Source organism: Silene latifolia, chromosome Y, assembly GCF_048544455.1.
Source record: "Silene latifolia isolate original U9 population chromosome Y, ASM4854445v1, whole genome shotgun sequence".
Classification (NCBI taxonomy): Eukaryota; Viridiplantae; Streptophyta; class Magnoliopsida; order Caryophyllales; family Caryophyllaceae; genus Silene; species Silene latifolia.
Window position 1 is genome coordinate 174,043,679 of NC_133538.1, and position 21,813 is coordinate 174,065,491.

Here is a 21,813-nt window from a genome sequence, read left to right on the forward strand (position 1 = left end):
GAAAAAGACATAAACTTTCCTACTTGTTATATGAATCCTTTAAATCAAATCAACACACAACAAGGTTGCTTCAAACAATCCTAGATAAATTAAATCATTTCTCTAGAATTTGCAATAGTCAAGTAAATAAGATGCAAGGATGATCAAACCACAGAATTATTCACTCAACATAAGAATTAAACCCAAGGAAAGAGTATTAGATAACTTTAAAAGAGATTAGAGAGTCTTACAATACCAAAGTTGATGACTTTGAAAGAAATTACACCAAGTAAAGAAAGATTAGCCTTCCATAGTTTGCCTACAACCCATAAAATGAAGAAAGATTAACATGAACTAAGGAAATATTAAGTTTTAATTATTAAAAGATTAAAACCAAGCATGAGATATTAATGGTAAGGAGGTTCTCTTTAGATCTCCAAACATGTGGGTATTTATACCCTTGAGCCTCCTTTTTAGGTCACAAACAAATGGGCTTTCGGAAATAGGAAAAAGGAAAACCCGTCGTAATGATCAGGGGAAAACCGCAGGCTCAGGTGGGGGCCGGAGGCTCCGGTGTGGGCCGCAGGCTCCGGTGTGGGACGCAGGCTCCGGTTTCAGCCTGCACCACAATCTTGCGAAAGCCATATCTCTCTCGTTTCTTGGTCAAATAAGGCATGCGACCTACCGTTGGAAAGCTAAAATCACAAACTTTAGCCTCCACTTGGCCTTGAATCGATACGAGGTCTAGAACTCGAGATATGCTCGTTTGAAGTTGACCCTTGTGAAACCGAGTTTTCAATTCTCCATTTTGGCTCTTGTTTGCGCATTCCAAGGCTTCATCTTCCTTTTGTTTGCTTCTCTTGACTTTGCACTTATTCTATTGGCTTACTCTTGGCCCTCCCTTCTTCACTTTGGTTGACCGTGACTCGGGTTTGACCATTAATTCGGCTTGTACAAAAACGATTTCTTCACCTCAACTTATCATCAGGAAACACTTCAACTACCCTTGAGATGCAAATGCCAAAAACAAGTTCAATTGACCCAAGTTACAACTAAAGTGGATTTGCCGGTAAATAGAACGATTAACACTCAAAACCGGCTTTGTGACAAGTTTATTCACTTTAAATTACCTAATTAGACGGACACTATTTGACTCTATCAAATACCCCCACACTTAGACTTTTGCTCGTCCCGAGCAAAACCCAAGACAAACAATTGAACAAGTCTACAAGCGAGGATGAGTGTAAATGATCACTCTTCCCTAACCCCTTCCTTCTTATATCTCCCTCTTGACAAACCACCAATAAAATAGAAAATCTAGACTCAAAGTTGACACAAACTCTTCTCTCACTCACCCTCCTTATACCATCCCTCACACAAGACACGACATACCACCAACTCCGACTCAGTACGCAACTCCACCTTTCTTATATCACCAACAAGAGGTGGCCACTCTCACCTTATCCCAAGGTGGAAGCAAAGTGGCCTAAGCAACTCCTAAATCATCATATTACACCACTTATATCACCCTCTTTTCACTCCAAGCAAAGTATGATCATGCTACTTGGTTGGCCACACTCCTATGCAAATCAACAACCAAAGTAGCCAAAACAAAAATCAACCAATTTGGGACAAGTATTTGTGACTCAAAAGAAATTAAATTCTAGACCTAACCTCCTTCCAAAACCCTCCTTATCACTCCCTTCTTGTCCCTCCATCTTTTTGGTGGTGCATTTTTCAATTTTTTGATTTTTTTGTTGAAAATCCCTCATTTTGCCTAAGGTGCCCTTTCGGGTTTTCACCTTAGTTTTTCCTTTCCTCTCATGGTGGCTCGCAACTCAATTTTTCATTTTGCCCGGAACGCCCTTTCGGGTTTTCATTCCGTCCTCGGCCACCTTCCCAATCTTGCCTTAGGTGCCCACCCTTGTGGGTTTTCACCTAGCCGGAATTTTCAATTTTTTTTTTTTTGTTTTGTTTTGTTTTTTAAATAATGCATCAAAAACATGAAATAAAGCTTACATATGTTACAACTAAACTCCTCCCCCACACTTAGTTTCCACATTGTCCTCAATGTGGAGGAGAGTACTAGAAATGCAAAGGAGAGTAAAGAAATGTGAAAGAAGTACGGGTTGCCTCCCGTAAAGCGCTTTTGGTTTTCGTCGTTTGCTCGACGCCTTTTCAACATTTTTCTTCTTCAAGAATCAAGAGCGGAACAACGCATCGCCCTTAGTAACTTGTCATACACACTAGCCCATAAACAAGAGGCGTGACCATAGCATAGATCACCCACATAGCAAGCATAAGTAAGGAAATAGTAAACACAAGATAAGTGTCTCAAGTTTTCATACCCAAGGAACGGTTTCTTGTCACGATAAGGCTCTTTGAATGATGGAATGGACTTGGTGAAGACCAAGTAAGAATAAGGGGACTCATGAGCTTCTTTGGGTGATAAGCTTGATGGCTTTTCAAAACAAATTTGAGGTGGTTCCTCCTTGAGGGGGTAAACCTCTACAAACTCATTTTCCATTCCCTCTTTTGAATATTCCTTGACCCCCACACTTGTAAGTTTCATGATTTTTGAAGGGTCACAAACATCTTCAAGAGCTACCACCTTCTCTTTTTCTATCACAACCACCTCACAAATCATTGGTCCTTCCTCATTCCTCTCAAACACCTCACTCCTTGATTCTTTAAAGGTCAATTTCGGATAAGAGTTATTTCGAACCAAGGAGTTGTTACCAAGATGTGAGGCATCAACTTCGGTACAAGGAATGTGAATAGGGATCTCAATGGATGGTAAGGCCAAAGAAGGTTTCAAGTCACACATATCATCTCCCTCATCAAATAGACCCTCAAAATAAGAGTTGTCAAAGGTGTAAACAACCTCTTCCTCAACCTTACTTCCCTCATGTTCATCTTTTTCAACAATTTGACCCAATGACTCTTCACAAGACAACTCCTCACCAAGGCCACTAAGGACCGAGGAGTTGTTCTCATCAACATGACTATTACTCGAGGAACCATCATCACTAGTGCACAAGGTGTCGGTAGATAGCACAACGGGGGAGTGGCATGGAAGTGTGGTGAAAACATAAGCATCCTTCTCATCATCCCAAAAACAATACTCTTTATAAGAGTAGCTCGTATCAAGATTAAGGGGAGGAGGGTTTTCAACCTCAAGATCATTCTCTTTATCATAGGAACCATCATCAAAACACTCATTGTCTAAAGTGTGAATAACCTCTTCATGTTCTACTTCCTCAACAAATTCACTCAACGATCCCTCAAGAGTAGAATCCTCACTCATATAACTATGACTCGGGGAATCATCACAAGGAGAGTCACTAGAAACACAAGTGGGTTGTAAGGGAGGTGAAGTAGTCAAGTCACAACTATAACTCTTACCCTCGGGGCACCGGTCATCCTCACTTTGAGGCTCCTCACTATGAATAGCCTCACATGCTACACTAGGGAGTGAATTTCTCAACTCCAATTCTTTACTCGCAATAGCCAACATAAGGAAAAATTTCCACTTCTCTTCATAGTTATAGGTATTGCCAATAAATTCTTGATTAGTCAATTTATCGGTAAGGAACAAAGTTTCTTCATTCAACCCATTATATACCACATTACAAAGCTTTCTCGTCTCATAAGGGTATTCACGTAGAGAGTTAAACTCTTTCATTCTATTAAAAAACTTGTAAAATAGTTCATCATGAGTTTGGCGACAATAACGAGTAGCCATCAAATCAAAGAAGTAAACAAACTAAGGCAAGTAAAGAAGTCCTATATTTACAAAGACTAACTACACTAATTAAAGACCAATAGTTCAAAAACAAGCTTTAGCTATGTTGCCTTCCCCGGCAACGGCGCCAAAATTTGATAGGCCAAAATACTAGGTGTCGTAAATACTAGAATTAGACTACCAAATTAACAATTTCTAAAACCAAACTCAACTCTATACTATGCAATTAAGAATAGTAGTATAGCATAAGGGTCGAACCCAAGAGAAGGTCTAACAACCAAAACTTGACTAGTGAACTAGTTGGGATACTAATGAAGACTCTACTACTAATTAAGATCCTAATGACAATTTAAACTTAACAAAAGGAACTAATCACAAACAATGGGTATTAACAATGCTCAACTAGTAGGAAACATAGAAGGGAAAGGCATTTGATTGGAAACAACATGAAAATGAGTAAAAGTGGAGACTTTGCTATTGTGGCAATACAACAAACACTTAATAGGCACAAAGTAATAATGAGAAAGAACTTGATGTAATCTCTTCTTAGTCACCAACAAATGGCAAAGCTTAACTCTTTTTACTCTCCTAAGGTTATCCACTCAATACTACAATATCAAGATATTAGCATACACAAATTAAATCATCCATGTATCCTCTTCAAGCTTAGTCAACCATTTATTAAACCATGAAAGACAACTACACATGAGCATTAAGAACCTTTACCAAGATATTCAAGCTAGGATCAATTCTCACAAGATTAAATCATACAAATGAGAAAAAGACATAAACTTTCCTACTTGTTATATGAATCCTTTAAATCAAATCAACACACAACAAGGTTGCTTCAAACAATCCTAGATAAATTAAATCATTTCTCTAGAATTTGCAATAGTCAAGTAAATAAGATGCAAGGATGATCAAACCACACAATTATTCACTCAACATAAGAATTAAACCCAAGGAAAGAGTATTAGATAACTTTAAAAGAGATTAGAGAGTCTTACAATACCAAAGTTGATGACTTTGAAAGAAATTACACCAAGTAAAGAAAGATTAGCCTTCCATAGTTTGCTTACAACCCATAAAATGAAGAAAGATTAACATGAACTAAGGAAATATTAAGTTTTAATTATTAAAAGATTAAAGCCAAGCATGAGATATTAATGGTAAGGAGGTTCTCTTTAGATCTCCAAACATGTGGGTATTTATACCCTTGAGCCTCCTTTTTAGGTCACAAACAAATGGACTTTCGGAAATAGGAAAAAGGAAAACCCGTCGTAATGATCAGGGGAAAACCGCAGGCTCCGGTGGGGGCCGGAGGCTCCGGTGTGGGCCGCAGGCTCCGGTTTCAGCCTGCACCACAATCTTGCGAAAGCCATATCTCTCTCGTTTCTTGGTCAAATAAGGCATGCGACCTACCGTTGGAAAGCTAAAATCACAAGCTTTAGCCTCCATTTGGCCTTGCATCGATACGAGGTCTAGAACTCGAGATATGCTTGTTTGAAGTTGACCCTTGTGAAACCGAGTTTTCAATTCTCCATTTTGGCTCTTGTTTGCGCATTCCAAGGCTTCATCTTCCTTTTGTTTGCTTCTCTTGACTTTGCACTTATTCTATTGGCTTACTCTTGGCCCTCCCTTCTTCACTTTGGTTGACCGTGACTCGGGTTTGACCATTAATTCGGCTTGTACAAAAACGATTTCTTCACCTCAACTTATCATCATGAAACACTTCAACTACCCTTGAGATGCAAATGCCAAAAACAAGTTCAATTGACCCAAGTTACAACTAAAGTGGATTTGCCGGTAAATAGAACGATTAACACTCAAAACCGGCTTTGTGACAAGTTTATTCACTTTAAATTACCTAATTAGACGGACACTATTTGACTCTATCAGCAACCTACTCCAAATTGCAAGAAACTCACAAGTACAATCTTGTTCCAAGCATTTAAACAAACATGCCCCCAACAATCGATTTCATATTTTCAATATAGCTTAACTCAATCTATGGGCTTCAATCAGTGTTGAAATCAAACAATAAAGGTCGTAAGAAACTATGGCAGGTGAATCTAAAATTAATCTGTGCAAACTCCTATATTACTTTCATAGCATAAGCTATGGATCATCCAGCTAATATATGTGTATAAGTGTAAATAATCTCAGCTAAACCTACTTAGTTTCACGATGCTAGATAAAAAATAGACCAAATCATGCCTACGAATATGTAACTTTATCATTGTATTCCAATTGAGCATAAGGGGTGTTTGGTTAGGGGGTATGGAATAGATTGGAATGGATATCACCGATTCAAGTGTTTGGTTGACCACTTTTGGAATGGATTTAGAAACCTAAGGGTTTCTCAATCCACCTCAATCCCTTGGAATCTCACACTCTACTCCTCCCCCAAGTTTCTAAATCCAATCCCCCTGGATACAAAACCTAAAATTAAGAAAGAAAAAAAAAACCCAAATTGCTGTTGTTCTACTCCACGTAAGTCTTCATCTTCTACTTTCATAATATTTATTTTTGCTTTTATAAAAAACTAGATTTTGTGCCCGTGCGTTGCACGGGTTTCAAATTTGTCATTCCTCTAATTGTTTAGACCTTTTAATATCATTTTGAATTATACGTAAAAGTTGTATTTCAATTACTCAAATAAGGTAATCCGTATAAATCTTCCTATCTTATTAATTTGAACACCTTTCAATAAAGTTTCTTTCTTTTCAAAAAATTATCTTATTATTGTATCTCTGTAGGCTTTGATCATATATACTTATGACACAGTTTGTTCTACTGATATTTTTTTATTTAAATATTAATAGTTGTTATATAATCTTAAGTGATATACAAAAGTTATAGTCTCTAAATTGTTCGAATATGAAGTTAGTATCAAATCGAATTTCCCGGGTAAAAATAAAGAAAAACTTGCAAATATGAACAGCACGAAACTTGTAACATCGGGAAAAAGAGACATGAAAATTCTAAGACGATGTTTTTTTTACTCATGAATCAACTGAATATAGAGCATATCCACACAGTCAAAATTATCAGGTCAGTTAATTAAGATAAGCAAGAGTAACCAATGAACCAGCCATACAGTGGAGAGTTGTAAGACGGCCTTCAACATCCCGGAATTTGTACTCCAAAGCAATGAAGAAATCTTAGTAACCGTGTTCAGTATCCCCTAGCTAACTATCTCAATTTTACAGGGATACTTCTTATACATCGCCGTACTTCTTATCTTGATATTCGTGCCATCTAATTATGTTGTGGCATAGAAAACTTACCTAGACCCTACCCATTACAATCATAATAGCAAATATCAAAGAAACTGATATGGTAAGTGTACCATGTTTGCCAAAGATAGTGTGAAAATGTGAAATCAATCTTTTACGGTAAAGTAAACTTTAGTTGATACGGAGTTGGACCGTGACAACCTATTATAACAACTAAGCGTCTTAAACATTATCTTTATAAAGAGATAAATTGGCAATAATACTATTATATGATACAATAATTGGAGTTGGAGTTTGACACTATTTTGTGCGAGATTACATCGTACCCGAGCTTACTTATATAACGGAGGGAGTAGCTTTGAATTTGAATGATGACTGACGACACACCCGAGCCATTAAATGCAGGTTGGAACAATGTACTTTGTACATATAAACATTGAAAGAGCGATGGATTATACATTAGCTATTTATATGTTATATCGCACCTTGGAACAATCTTCTTTTTACATGAGCGGCGAATTAAAAGTCTAATATTAGTAATACGTTGACTAACTCATAAATTATAACGACACACAAATTCTACATTAACTTAAGTATAGTTTGCAAAACTTAAGTGAGAATTTAGAATTCAAAATCATGTTGAATTTACTGGAGGGGAGTATAAAATCAAAGATTCACCAAACCGGGGAATCTATTAAGTGAGCAATTGTCTTAAAGTCGAACACAATCGTACTCGTATACATGTATACATGTTTTCACCCGTATACAAAAATTAGGTTGAACTTCACTTGATTTTAAAAATAATCAGGTTTATTTTATATAATCTTAGACATTTTGATAATGTTGGCACATAAATAACTTGGTGATATATGGATAGAGGCATAGAACCAAATAGAAAACTCCTGCACAATATCAAAGAAGAGAGGGAGCCCTATAGAACGTTGTAATTGGAACATTGCAGAGCTGCACTTGCACATGCTACGTCTATAAATAGCATAGTACATATAGTTTATGCATTTTCCAATCTCTAATCTCTAATCTAAGTAATTTGGAGTTGAGTAGGGAACAAATTCATCTTTAGCTCTTAATTTTCTAATCCCTATCTTACAATTCACGTAGCACATGATAGCATAGCACTCTCTGCAAGACTCGTTGGCTATACCCTTATCCTCGCATGCGAGACTCGTTGATCTGGATGGTCCTTGGGATAATGTAATGCTAGGCTGTTTCGTTCTTACGTGTCTGTGGCCTCGTTGCGTCTATCCCCACCTCGATTGTTTCTTGAGCTCCATCCATTATTGTTTATCTTCTACCGGGATTCTATTAAAGAAAAAAAAAACTTAATTACTCTTTTAATGTTGATTTATACGTAGAATGAAGTGTATATATACACTAACGATTTTAATGTTTGATTCGATATAGACTTTCTCTGATTGGAGTTATAGTCCTTATTATATTAACACATTAATTATCTCTAAATAATGCAACTTTATCTTTTATTCCCAATTTTTATCTTTTATTTCCAGTTTTTCCTATCCTATTTTAACTATTTCTAAAAGTTTGAGAGATAAAGTTTCCATGAAAGAAAAGTTATCTTTTTAGATTAATATTTAAAAATTTTGTTATTTTTTTAGATCAATATTATTATTATAATTAGAGTGTTTTAAAAAACTTGGACTCTCTAGAATTGCCTGAAAAAAGTCTCTTTTATATATATATATTGATTTGCTTGTGATTGTTCATAGGTATACATGATTCGTTGCAATAATACATGTGTCTATTGCTTTAAACAATATTTACGGGTTGTATGACGACTCGTATGACAATTGCCTTAAAAAATTATGTTGTTGTATAAGTAATATTGAAATATGCACATGATTGAATTATTTTCGCAGGATTGAATAGTAGAGTTCATTGTCTATGACCAGTTACATTCCGTCTGTTGATTGAATTACAATCCATTACAAAATTGAACCAAACAAGTGTTAAAAGGTTTGGGGTTCTAACTCCATTCCACCCTGGATTTTCATCCGAATTCATTTCATTCCCACACTTTGAACCAAACAGCCCCTAAAAGAAATGTTCTATCTCACAAGTTTCGTGATGCGCTTCAACCTATCGCAATTCCAAACAGAATACAGCAAATATAGCCCACAAACTTGGACTTCAAATTTGGACACTGACGCAAATACACATGGTAAATGTCTAAATTTAGAAGGGCGGGATTCGGGCTTTGATACCTGGTGACCAAAAGAACCATTCACAATAACTTCTTTCCCACTTCCCTCGTCGCTGGCGGCGTTCCTCATTGCTATACATAGACCTCCATATTTCCTACGTGTAATACACTCTCTCGCCGCCATCTCCGTCCTCAGCAACTGTAGTCGGAACCCAAAAAATGCCAACAATAATAGTCCACGGGAAAATGCAAACAAATATCAAAATAAAAAATCCTAACTATATGAATAAACCGGAAAAGGTAAATAAAACTTGAAATAAATAAACCCAACTATAAGAATTAACCGAAAATAAAATGAATAATAGAAAATAATTGTGAAATAAAAATGGGGAATGAGGGTGTGAGAACAAAGAGGGAGAATGCGTGGCTGGGAAGTTCTGCAGAATGAGCGGCATATCACATTTGTGAGTCAACTGGTTTTCTATTAATGCCATGGTATCGAAATTCATATATATATATATATCAATGTAATATTCTGCAGTAACACTCCAGTGTCCATATGGAACATCATCATGAGGCACCAACTTACTAAAAGGACCCGATTGACCCGGCCACTAACTACTGACTTGAAAACTACTCAAATTTATTCGTCCTTGAAATGACTCGATAACAGTGCATCCGAAGTGAACCGGGCCCTTAATAACCCTATACGGTTCTGATCAGAAAGACCAGGTTTGCTTACTCAGTTAGGTCTAGGACCATAAGAAGTTTCACCATGGAGCACTTCTTCCTGGAACTGAAGATCATGCTTATTAGCCTCCAGTTTCAAGGTCTCAATGACTGTATCATAATGCTCAAAAAACTTGCCAAAATCAGCTATCAAAGCTTCAATTTCCCTGGCCTCGTGTTTAGCTTGAATAAACCTAAAATATGCTTCCATGTACTTCTCCCGACCAGCCTTGGACTCCAAAATCATCACCCCAGAAGCAAGTAGAACATGAACCTTCTTCTATTTAGCAAGTATCATTTCCCACTTTTTTTATCTCACACTCACAGTGTGTACGTTCACGACATGCTTCTATATATCTGCTTCTATAGACAACACCATCTCATCTTAATGCAAGGTTTAGAAGGTGGTGTGGTTTAGAAGGTGGTGTAGCCGAGAATTCAAAAGCCTGACATTCATACCGAGATCTTCATAGTATGCGGACATCTTGCTCCACTATGAAAAGTTGTCCAGGAAAGTAAATGGAGTGCTATTCCTTAAGGCAATATCTATGCTAACATTCTCAAAGATAATAGTTTAGATATCAAAGAGTTCAGGATTTAGGCATTTAAATAGATGGACATGAAGAAATGCTTTTTTGTGCACAACAAAGATCGTAATATTCTTGTAAAAGAAGCTCAGAAAGAGGATCTGATACGAGTAGTGGAAGCTTAACGAATTTTAACAAACTTGAAACTTGTCACGTGATAAGCGTGACAATCTAATAGAAAATAACGAACACAAAAGAGGGTATTTGCTCGGATTAGACCTATAATCCGAACAATGGTGAATTATAGTCAAGACCTATTGACTATAACCGAGGTTAAAGCTTGAAAACGCGTCAAACTATAACAATGGCGGAACGAAAACACGTCGAACCTGTGCTTACAATTGTAAACGTGCAAACTGCCTTTTTATTTATCACTTGAATACCTAATTGAGATACAGCAGATGATATTTATAGCTAATTAAAACTGACTCCTAATTGACCTATAAAACTCCTACTGCTAAAAAAAACGTCCTACTTGGGACTCCTAACCAACCTAATCAACAATTAAAATAATAAACTTTAATAACTAAGATTAATCTAACAGCTAATTAATCTAATCTTAGGATTAGTTTTATTTGACTAAACTACCAAATAATTAACTAACACGCTGCTTCGAAGACGGGTAGTTATTTTACTTAGTCCCGAGTTCGAGCCTTGCCCCCTGCAACCATGTTCTTCACGACACTTGTATCATCCCCTCCCTCTTGAGAAGGAATTGTCCTCAATTCTTGAAGACCCAACCCACCGAGATCAAAGACTAATCTTACAGATACCGGCGCGTAACTGATGACGAAAATTAGCAACAATTTTGAACACGTTGTTGAACCATTCTTGATGCTAATTTGCAGCTTGTTCGCCCCATTTATTTTCAAACTCCCCTTGTGCCAGCCACCCCTCCACCCTCCGTGCACAAGTCTTGAAATTTTGTCAGCAACCGTGTAGACAAAACTGAATTGATAAGACGGTCTTTTAACCATTGCATCACTCTCCACTGTGAAAGCTCGAACCAAGTAGGAACCTAATGGGTTTTTATCACCCTTCCTGCTATCCGGTATATTATTTAAAAAAGCAAGTAATCATGTTGTCATTTTCAAACTTTATCTCCTCATCCAAAGAATGGTTCAATTTCATCCTCCATTGTCAGAATGTCGGACTCGGTTTTTCCCACGGTCGGAATGCATATTACGGCCCGCCCCGGTGTCATAGGCTTCAAGATGACCTTCTTTCCTTTATCTAGTAGCTCATACTCATTGCTCCTACCTCGGTGCACTACATCACGATCGAACTGCCAGGGACGACCTAAAAGAATGTGACAAGCTTCCAATGGTATGACATCGCACAAAACCTCATCCTGGTATGATCCCATCGTCAAACCCACTTGAACTTGCCTTGATACCTTCACCTTGCTTCCGTCATCGAGCCAATGTAAAGCATAAGGCGTGGGATGAGCCGTGGTTGGCAAAGACAGTTTAGACACCATCTCACTTGAAGCTGCGTTGGTACAACTTCCGCCATCGATAATCAGGCTACACCAACGATCATTTACCTGACACTTTGTATAGAAGAGTTGATTTCGTTGTTCCGCGCTAATAACGAGGCTGCATGCGGCTTCTTCTAAGGAACGAACAACCAAGGTCGTGTCGTAAATAGGCGCCTCATAAACCTCCACGCCCTCCTCTTCCTCCTCAACCTCCTTGAATGTGAAAATTCCACCTCACGCCTCCTCTTCCATTAATTCATCCCGAATGAAATCGCTTCACGCAAAGTGATGTTTCGTTTATTAGGACAAGTGTTTTGGTAATGCCCAAAACCTTGACATTTAAAACAACGAACCTTCATTAGACTTTGTTCTCTTGGAGGTGCAATCGCTTTTGACGCCGCAGAGGCCCCATCGGAGTGATTGCCGATGCAATGACCTTGTTGGTGCTTGAATTCGAACCACTTGCTTCCAATGTGTCGTTTTTGACCAAGATAACGATTTGTTCAAGTCACTTGTTCCATGCCCCCGCCCGCCTTTTGTGCTTCAACTTTTAAACTCAAACCGCAAAGAGTATCAAAATCAATATGGTCAGAACTCCACAATGTGAGCAATGTTTTGATTCAAACCCAAAAAATCGTGCCATCTTGACTCCTCGTTTTCTTCCAACTCTCCCATCATAGCCAACTTCTCGAACTCATTTATATACTCCTCCACGCTCAACTTTCCTTGCGTCAAATCCGTTATCTTTCGATATAAGTCCAATCTATGAGTAGTGGGTACATACCTCTTTCTTAATTTACGTTTCAAAGAGTCCCATAAGTGATTTTCGCCTTGTTTGACCGTGCCCTGCGGGATTTTAGATTCTCGAACCAAAGAGATGCTCCTCGACTCGGCCTTGAGTATAGCATACTTGCAACGCTTCTCGTCCTCCAAGTCTTTAAAATCGAACATCCGGTCTATCTTCCGTTCCCAATCCAAGTAGTCTTCCGGATCAGTTCCGCCAACAAACTCTGGGAGTTGTGTAATCTTGAACTCATCCACCGGCCTGGATGGTTCACCTCGTCGTGGCTGCCACCGTGGATTAGCCTCATGAATACTCTCCAACGCCCTACGAACGCTATTCATAAATTCAGGATTGGAAAAATCCATATCGTTAAGGATCAAGAGCCGAAGCTCTGATACCACTAATGATACGAGTAGCGGAAGCTTAACGAATTTTAACAAACTTGAAACTTGTCACGTGATAAGCGTGACAATCTAATAGAAAATAACGAACACAAAAGGGGGTATTTGCTCGGATTAGACCTATAATCCGAACAATGGTGAATTATAGTCAAGACCTATTGACTATAACCCAGGTTAAAGCTTGAAAACGCGTCCAACTATAACAATGGCGGAACGAAAACACGTCGAACCTTTGCTTACAATTGTAAACGTGCAAACTGCCTTTTTATTTATCACTTGAATACCTAATTGAGATACAGGCAGATGATATTTATAGCTAATTAAAACTGACTCCTAATTGACCTATAAAACTCCTACTGCTAAAAAAAACGTCCTACTTGGGACTCCTAACCAACCTAATCAACAATTAAAATAATAAACTTTAATAACTAAGATTAATCTAACAGCTAATTAATCTAATCTTGGGATTAGTTTTATTTGACTAAACTACCAAATAATTAACTAACACGCTGCTTCGAAGACGGGTAGTTATTTTACTTAGTCCCGAGTTCGAGCCTTGCCCCCTGCAACCATGTTCTTCACGACACTTGTATCAGTAACTCACTTATGACGGTGCTGAAGTCTTCGAACCCTTTGATGTTATTGAATTGAACCTTCACTTCAAAATTATTACTGCGATTTTCATCAGGATCCCTTTTGTTGGACTTCTCTCTTGACTGATGCAATTTCCTTCTCTTCTGGCCTATCACTTGATTGTCATCTGCGTGTTACAAATTGGCAGCTGGGTTGATATATATCATAAGTAAAAGAACAAGGTTTACACAGAAACAAATATTTTTTCCTGTATTGAGAAAGGCAAGTGCGAATATTATTTTGGGCTGGCTGAAAATGGAAATTAGGAAGATTATTTGGGATGGAAGGAGTAAAAAAACTCATAAGGTGCCTTTCTTGGAACACAGTGTCTTGCTTTTTCATACAAGTTCAGGCGATGAGCAGGAAGTTTGACAGCTGAGGAGCCTTTTTTATACACAATAAACCTGCATAGAGACATAGTTCAGTTATGAATACTGTTTATAACAATTTTCAAGACCTACAAGGCTACAAGAGCATGAAATAGCAAGTTGTTTCAAGTCCAATGTATTTACACTAAATAAACCAGTTTCAGAGTTTCTGTCAATGACGCGAACCCAAAAAGAGAGCTAACTCCAGATATTATTCATCCAAGTATTACCTTAAATCGGGTAGGCTCGACTAAATGAAAAATCTAGTGTTATAAACGTGTTTTTGGTCAATGGCAAATCTTTTCCATCCACCACTAAGTCCAGTATGTCACGGCGAGTATTTGGTTTCATAAAGTTCACCACTATTGGTCTCCAGTGTTATCAACGTGTCCACTGCCGGCAGATGCGTCCTATAAAAGAATTCTGGCAACCTCTCTGGTTCAACACAACCCCAAGTTAACTCAAAAAATATAGCATGTCTTACTAAAATTCAAACCCTGAAATCCCAACACGGTAGTAAAAAGGACGGAGACTGATAAAAAAAAAAGGGTAGACCAAAATGGGAGGTAATATAAGGTTGCTGCTCTGTCCATGGAATTCACGGGATTCTGATCACATTGCTCAACTCATATTTCGCTTATACATCAAAAGAACATACAAATTTCAAAATGATTTACATTATGCTTCACTCTCATCAACTGGTCTGTTATTCCGTCGATGCCACCACCATGTTCAATAGAAATCCATATTGTGAGACCCGTTTGTAACCCTAATGATGGGACGTTGGCAGTTTAGTCCGACCTCTATTTTTGGTAGATTCCACACACCACAATTCCATACTGGAAACACTATTTCTATACCTTAACAGGTGATCTGATCAATTGAGCCTGAAATGTCTTAGATACATACTACACATAATTGTCTTTTTAGGCAGTTTAGTTCGACCACAATTCCATACCGTAAACACTATTTCTATACCTTAACGGGTGATCTGATCAATTGAGCCTGAAATGTCTTAGATGCATACTACACATAATTGTCTTTTTAGATAAACTAAAGGTCATATGCGCAATTGTGTTTAGACATAGAATACCATTTCCAGACGCTAGGCACAGCTAATTCCGGACCAACTTGTACTACAGTTGCAAAGCCTGAAGGACCTCATAAATCCATGACACTACTAATTAAGTTTTGTATCCATGAAACTACTCACACTGTTTTGGTCCCCAATTAAGAAGATACGTCACAATACCATCAGCACATGTATAGCCACAAGTAATGTAACCAGTATTCAATTATTACTTTTATTTGGAAATTGTTAAAATTTCCAAATGTTCATAACACCTTAAATGCGAAATTTAACCAGTACTCAATGCTAGAGCAACACATCCAAATAAAGTAATATGTTACTATACTTAACCCTACCCGAATCGGCCAATTTCACAATAAGGTTATCTCAGTTTGTGGGACTTTAATTAAGGGACATGTACAACAACAATTAAACCACTCTAAAACGTATAAAATTATCAGTCCTTATTTCATGACGAACTCGAATTCAAGACCGACCTCATTTTTCAGCATATTGGTAGCTTCATAGATTCCAGAAACGGGATGCGCCATCCATGAACGGACAAATAAAAGCAGCATCTACCAGCACAAGAATAAAAGTAAGCAAACTCTGAACGAGAATATTTAATAGTAGCTACAGTTTCGACTTTTAAAAATGCATACCATCACAATTCACCAGATTCGTTCCAGCTGGAACAACGTACACGAACTAAATGACAAAGATAGACCACAGAAACATCAATTCAGTGAGTATGCCTCATCACACGAGTAGATGTTCAACACTTTAGCTTTAGCATGATATCTATTGTACTTTCTCAACTAATTTGCAGAGAACGGCATGTGGAATTGTTAACCGACATTCTGGTATTGCCGATTAGAACCTTAGCCAATAAGGCCTATCCTTCAAATGCATTTTCATACAACAAGGCAAATGGGGCTAATTGACTAAAATGGATGAAAAATGAATCATACATCCAGTAGGGACGAAAATCTGACCTTGCAGCAGCAGCATGACCCAATTCATGTACAGTAAAAGATGTTATAGTAGCAACGACCATGAATGCAAGATCAGCAAATGACATTTTAAACCTCATTGCCTACACATAAATCTTCGTTTAAGTTCTAAATATAATAATCCTCAAAAATCAAAAGCTCTGAAAGCAATGGCATGAAAAGAAAAGAAACAAAAAGGCTCACCCAAGGATTGACACCAAACAGCAAGGAGTCAGATTGTAAAGAACTGAAAATTTGTTTATGAACCATATAACTGAGCCACTGACCAAACCATAAACAACCGGATCCAAACTCAGCAAAATCGGGTTTCGTTTCATCTGTCAACAACAACAATACAATGATTAGTTGATTACAAAGCCAATATATTTCACCAACAATAACGACAACACCCTTTATGACGCAAAGATAAATAATCAATGAACCATATAAATGATTACAAAGCGAATATACTTTCAACAACAACAACAACAAAGACACCCTTAATGACTCGAAAATAAATAATCAATGAACCTTATAATTAAGCCACTGCCCAAACCATAAAATACGGTCTTCAATCGGCAGCTGAGGCATATGAAGCACTGATTTCGAGTTAAGTAGCATCCCATTTTGAGGAAGAGAGCCTTTTTTAGGTAGAGTGAGTGTGGAATGATCATGATTTAAGAGAGAGGGAGTGGAGCAATCATGGTAACAAATTAGGCAGGGTGAAAGGGATTGAGGAGAGTGGCTTAGATGCAAGTTGAGTAACAATGGGGATGAGTGGCTCAGATTCGACAAAAGGGATTTCCTCCAGTTTCTCTCATGATACTCCTTATTCCCAATTTTGCTTTCTCAAACAAAATATAACCACGGTAATGAACAAAGAAAAGTGTAACAAGAGCTCTTTTTCCACAAAAGTGACTTTTTGAAAATATTGAATATATACAGACAATCAGCCAGCATGAGATAGGTCATAGTTGGTTGGATTTTCGCATATTTACAAACAGTTACTACAACAAAATCAAAAACAACAAAAGCATCACCAAGCTGCCCTAAGGGTTCTCACAAATTTCTATGCAACCTACCCTTCTATTGCTGCCCATATGTTGCTAACGTCGAGAGGTTGTTGGAGTATTGAATCATTGACAAACATATATTCTACATGAAAATTATGTCAAGAATTGCATCTAATGACTGCTACTTCAATTTTTTGTGCGATTTAACACTCTCTTAACTTGCCATTATCTCATAAATGTAACAGAACTCAACACACAACACAATAGTTAACATTGGGAGCTAAAGCATAAAAACTCATTACTCGATCACTAAATGTTACAACAACTGCACTTGTTCCAAAACTATCTGAGATTGACTGCATGAACAATCCTTTGAAACCGTCACTCTAAGGAGCACAAAGCAAGCAAGGAAGCAAACAAGTAAACAAACAAAAACGGTGACAAACGAGAACGAGCAAAAGAGAGTGCATTACCTCCCCAATGTTTAGATTAATAGTCTAAAGCATACTTTCAATGGCTTTATACTCCATATTGGAAGGCTTCCGAGTCAACTGAAATGACATTATAGACACTACATCCTGTCATCCTTGCCTGCTGCAGTCCAAAATCGCAGCTTAATTTGTGCCTTCGTCTGAGTCTCGCCCGCAACCTATTGTCCAAATTCAAAAAAAAAAAAACCATCACAAAACTAACCAAACCCACACTACAACAGCATTCACAAGGTCACCCAAATGCCGAAAAGGAACCAGCAAATTGCAAACTACGGCTTCAAATGTACCAACGTTACAAAAGAGGTTTCCAAGTAATTGTAAATATCATTTAGGGTAATAAAAATGAACCTTAGGATCATGAATGAAGCCATGACCAGACCATTAGGGGGCAACACTCCAGTACAAGAAAGCTTCAAGCGCTCAATTATTGTCTACATTATTATCAATAAAACAAACCACAATTAACCAACTAAACAACATTATAAAAAAAATTTACTCTCCCGTCTAAATCATTTGTTTAATTAACAATTAACAAAAAATGAGAATAGAGACAAAAAAATACAGTTTTTCCAGCGACATTAGAGTCGACGATGAGTGTAAGGGGTTTGAAGAAGGTGATGACATGCTTATTTTCCGGGTCGAAGCTCCGGATCCTTTGATAAGCATTTTGTCAAACGTATGGCTTGGAGGGGCTCAACACACAAAGGCTTACTCAATTGCGGGACTTCTTGCCGTACTCATGGAAGTCATTGAAGGGAACTGTAATACAAAAACATGTTTGAGAATTTCAAGAATCAAGCACAGCACCCAAAAAGCAAAACTAAATAAAGGTGTAGAAGAAATGTAGGGCCAAGCAATTGCATACCTCCGGGCTCAATTGGGTAACCCAGAAAGCAAAATAGCTTGAAAATTTGGGCAACATTGGAAGCAATTGCATACCTTGGAGCTCAATGTGTTTGGCTATAGCCTGGTCTTCAACAAAAACTGCAAATATGGAGTACTTAAATACACAAATAAACTAAATTTGGGAAAGTCGCTCAGACAATGAATTCTTACAAACCCACCAGTTAATCCTCATAAAGATAGAAATGGAGAGAGGAAAAACCCTAATTTATTCAATTGACAATTAATGATTTACCTCAATAGATAACATCTAAATATCAGCATCAATAAGGATACACAAATCTGACGCTATACCACCGGTCACCATCGTCATTTGAGCCACCACTGAGCCATCGTCGACAAAACCCTAATAAGATTAAGATTTGGGATGAAACAATTAATTAGAAAGTAAAGGAAAGGTTGACATGGTATAAGATAGAAAGGAAGTAAAGTGAGAGGGTTGGAGGGTGTGGGAATGTTGGCATTAAGTCCAAGGTTGGTAATATTTCGGTGCGAAATACTAGACTTTGGCAACCCTTAATTCAAGGAAACATGTTTGTTTGCTTGGTAGAAATTGTGGACGGAAGAATTCAATGAGCTAGTATACGTGAATAGTGTGTGCATAGTGTGTGCATTGAATTTGTGGTATGAACAGGGTTGCCGAATACGTAATACGCTCGATACGAATTCGTAATACGAATTCGCGATTCGCTCTATTGAGCGTATCCGATACGTTAGCGTATTAAAAATAATATAATTCGTTAATTCGTATCGATTCGCTTAATGTACAAAACAAATAAAATAAAAAATATTTTTGGATATTCGTGATTGAAAATATAAAAAAAAAGCAAAAGTCAATTTTTTTTTCCCAATAATCAGTATTCCAACTTCCAATCACATTAATAAAATATCAATAAAACAAAAAAAATCTTTACAGTTCCCAATAAAGACTTTTCTACCCAAATTACCAATTCCCATAAACTTCTTCATCCGTTGATCTCCTTCTGATCTCCTTCCCAATACCCATAAACTTTTTATCAGTTCATCTCCTTCCTTCATCCGTTCATCTCCTTCCCAATACCCATAAACTTTTTTTTCTTCATCAGTTGAAACAGCCTTGAGCCTTCATCTTCTTCCTTAATCCTCCATGCTCGTCATTCATCAATGGTGACCAACAGCTTCATCTTCTTGCTTGATCCTCCCTTCATCTCAATTTTCTTTGAATCATTTCCATTTTCCACCATATCAAAATGTAAGTATCTTTCATTACTTTAACTTTTTTCTCGATTTTTCTTGTTTTTACAGACAAGATTCCAGTTCGCTCCATCTGAGCGAATTCTGACAGTATTAGGGCGAACTGATACGCTAACGAATCCCGAATTGATACGATCGTATCGATTCGCGATTCGCTAGGGTCTAGAGCGAATTAGGCAACCCTGGGTATGAACATGTATTCTGCATGTTTGGTTTGTCAAGTTTAGGTTTGTCAAGTTTAGTGGCTGCAAACTTGACTCTAAGGTATTATAAATACCTTGCTCGTTCACTTGGTTTCTGGCAGAGGGAAGGAAACAAAGAGAGCTTGCATCGAAATTGTAAGTGTCTCTTTGGTATTATACTTCACTGGAATTTGGTGGAGTATAAGGCAGGCCTTACGGTATTGGTCAGGTACTCACACAAATAACAAGGGGTTGTGATTCGGATAACGGTTCAACCGGGTTTGAGTATGTGAGGCATAATGGGTCTTCTCTTACAATAATTTAATTTAGAGGGTTACTCTAGGGTATAATTGGTGGCGATTTCCAATTATACTGGTGGTCTAGAGGGTACTAGTTTGTATTCCTAAATTATTGTCGGGTCCAAATTCGGTGTGTAATTTGGTACCGGTTACGTTGTACTGGCACTATCTTTATAGTGGCACTATTTTATAGTGGATTCAGTCTTTTCGGCCGGTGAGTTTTACCTCCGTCTTGGAGGGTTTTACCCTGTGTATTGACCCTAAATCTCGTCTCAACTTATTATTAGCTTGCGGTTTATTTTACTTTTACATTATATATCGATCGGTGCTTCCGTTGCGTGTGGGAGATTGGAGCTTATTTCCCAACAGGGAAGACCTGATATCAAATGAAAAAGTATTTAGCTCAGTATCTCAAAAACCCCAAAATACAAGAATCTTCCTTCATCACCATCGTAACCCACAAAAGGCAAAAGCAATATCAATCAATTGAACGAATAAACTAAAGCAATATCGGGTAAAATCAAATTAAGATCAGGAATAAAAGATTAAAAAAAAATGTGATTGTAAAATGAAATTGAAAATGACACACAACCACTACCTCTGCACCGTAACTTATCGCTACCTATCACTTTCAGCTACTTAGTTACTATTAAAACTAAGCATCAAAATTAATTCTAGAATCACATAAACTCGAGAAAGGAATAATAAAAATAAGAAATGACATTTAAAGCAATCGAAATTAAAATCCAACATCATTATCAGTTTTGTAAGAACAGCGCCATTGTTGTACAATCAGATCTGGCGGACCTAGTGATGGACATGAATAAAGCCATTCTCAAAACCCTTCGCAACAGAAACAAAAATTAAAAAACATCAAAACAAGTTCCTAAATAGACTTTAAACCTGAAAGCCGCATCTATAACTATCGGCACCATCATCAGCATCGTCATTGGCACCATCATCACCATCATGTCTCATCGTTGTATCGGCATCGTGGTGTGATATTAAGGGAGAATTGTGAACTAAAGAGAGGAAGTGAGATGAAGAGATGGAGGAAGTGAGATTGTGAGATTGTGAGAGGAGGATGCAGGATAGATGAATTGAATGAGCGGCTAGGATGCGAGCTGAGGAACAATGGAAATGAGCGGACCAGATTCAACAATTTACTATCTTATATATATATATATATAGAAATTGAATCATGTGAGGCACCTTTTTTAGGGTAAGGCAGTTGTACCCATCCTAAACCATTGGATTAAACAACTATAAGTGGCTCAGATGTTGACACGTGTCCCTTTATATAACCCAACAAACTGCTGATTTCCCCTTATACGCATTTACTCGTTCAATTTCCTCTCTTGATCTTCACCCAGATTTCGACGCCATTTCTCATCGAGCTTCCGTCCACCATTATCACCGAGCTTTTCGATCTCCATTATCATTCGGAACTTGGGTAATTTCGATCAACTAATGTTCAGATGTAAGCATTCTTTGTCCAGCTAGCTGT

The 21,813-nt window shown here is 37.6% G+C and overlaps 1 long non-coding RNA gene across 5 annotated transcripts; it reads right to left on the reverse strand.

The window, feature by feature from the left end:
- Window positions 1–13,365: 13,365 nt before the first annotated feature.
- On the reverse strand, window positions 13,366–21,457 carry LOC141633847 (uncharacterized). Of its 5 annotated transcripts, none has more exons than XR_012538602.1 (11): window positions 21,210–21,457; window positions 18,828–18,938; window positions 18,555–18,673; window positions 18,252–18,448; window positions 18,038–18,120; window positions 17,672–17,847; window positions 16,390–16,523; window positions 16,189–16,289; window positions 15,691–15,771; window positions 14,101–14,160; window positions 13,366–13,883 (listed from the first exon to the last, which is right to left on the reverse strand). It is a non-coding gene; the product is annotated as an uncharacterized LOC141633847 (long non-coding RNA). The 5 variants fall into 5 exon arrangements; XR_012538603.1 differs by lacking the exon at window positions 13,366–13,883 and adding an exon at window positions 15,856–15,901 and having other exon boundaries at window positions 14,023–14,160; window positions 18,629–18,673; XR_012538601.1 differs by lacking the exon at window positions 13,366–13,883 and adding an exon at window positions 14,355–14,559 and having other exon boundaries at window positions 14,023–14,160.
- Between the last annotated feature and the right edge of the window lie 356 nt (window positions 21,458–21,813).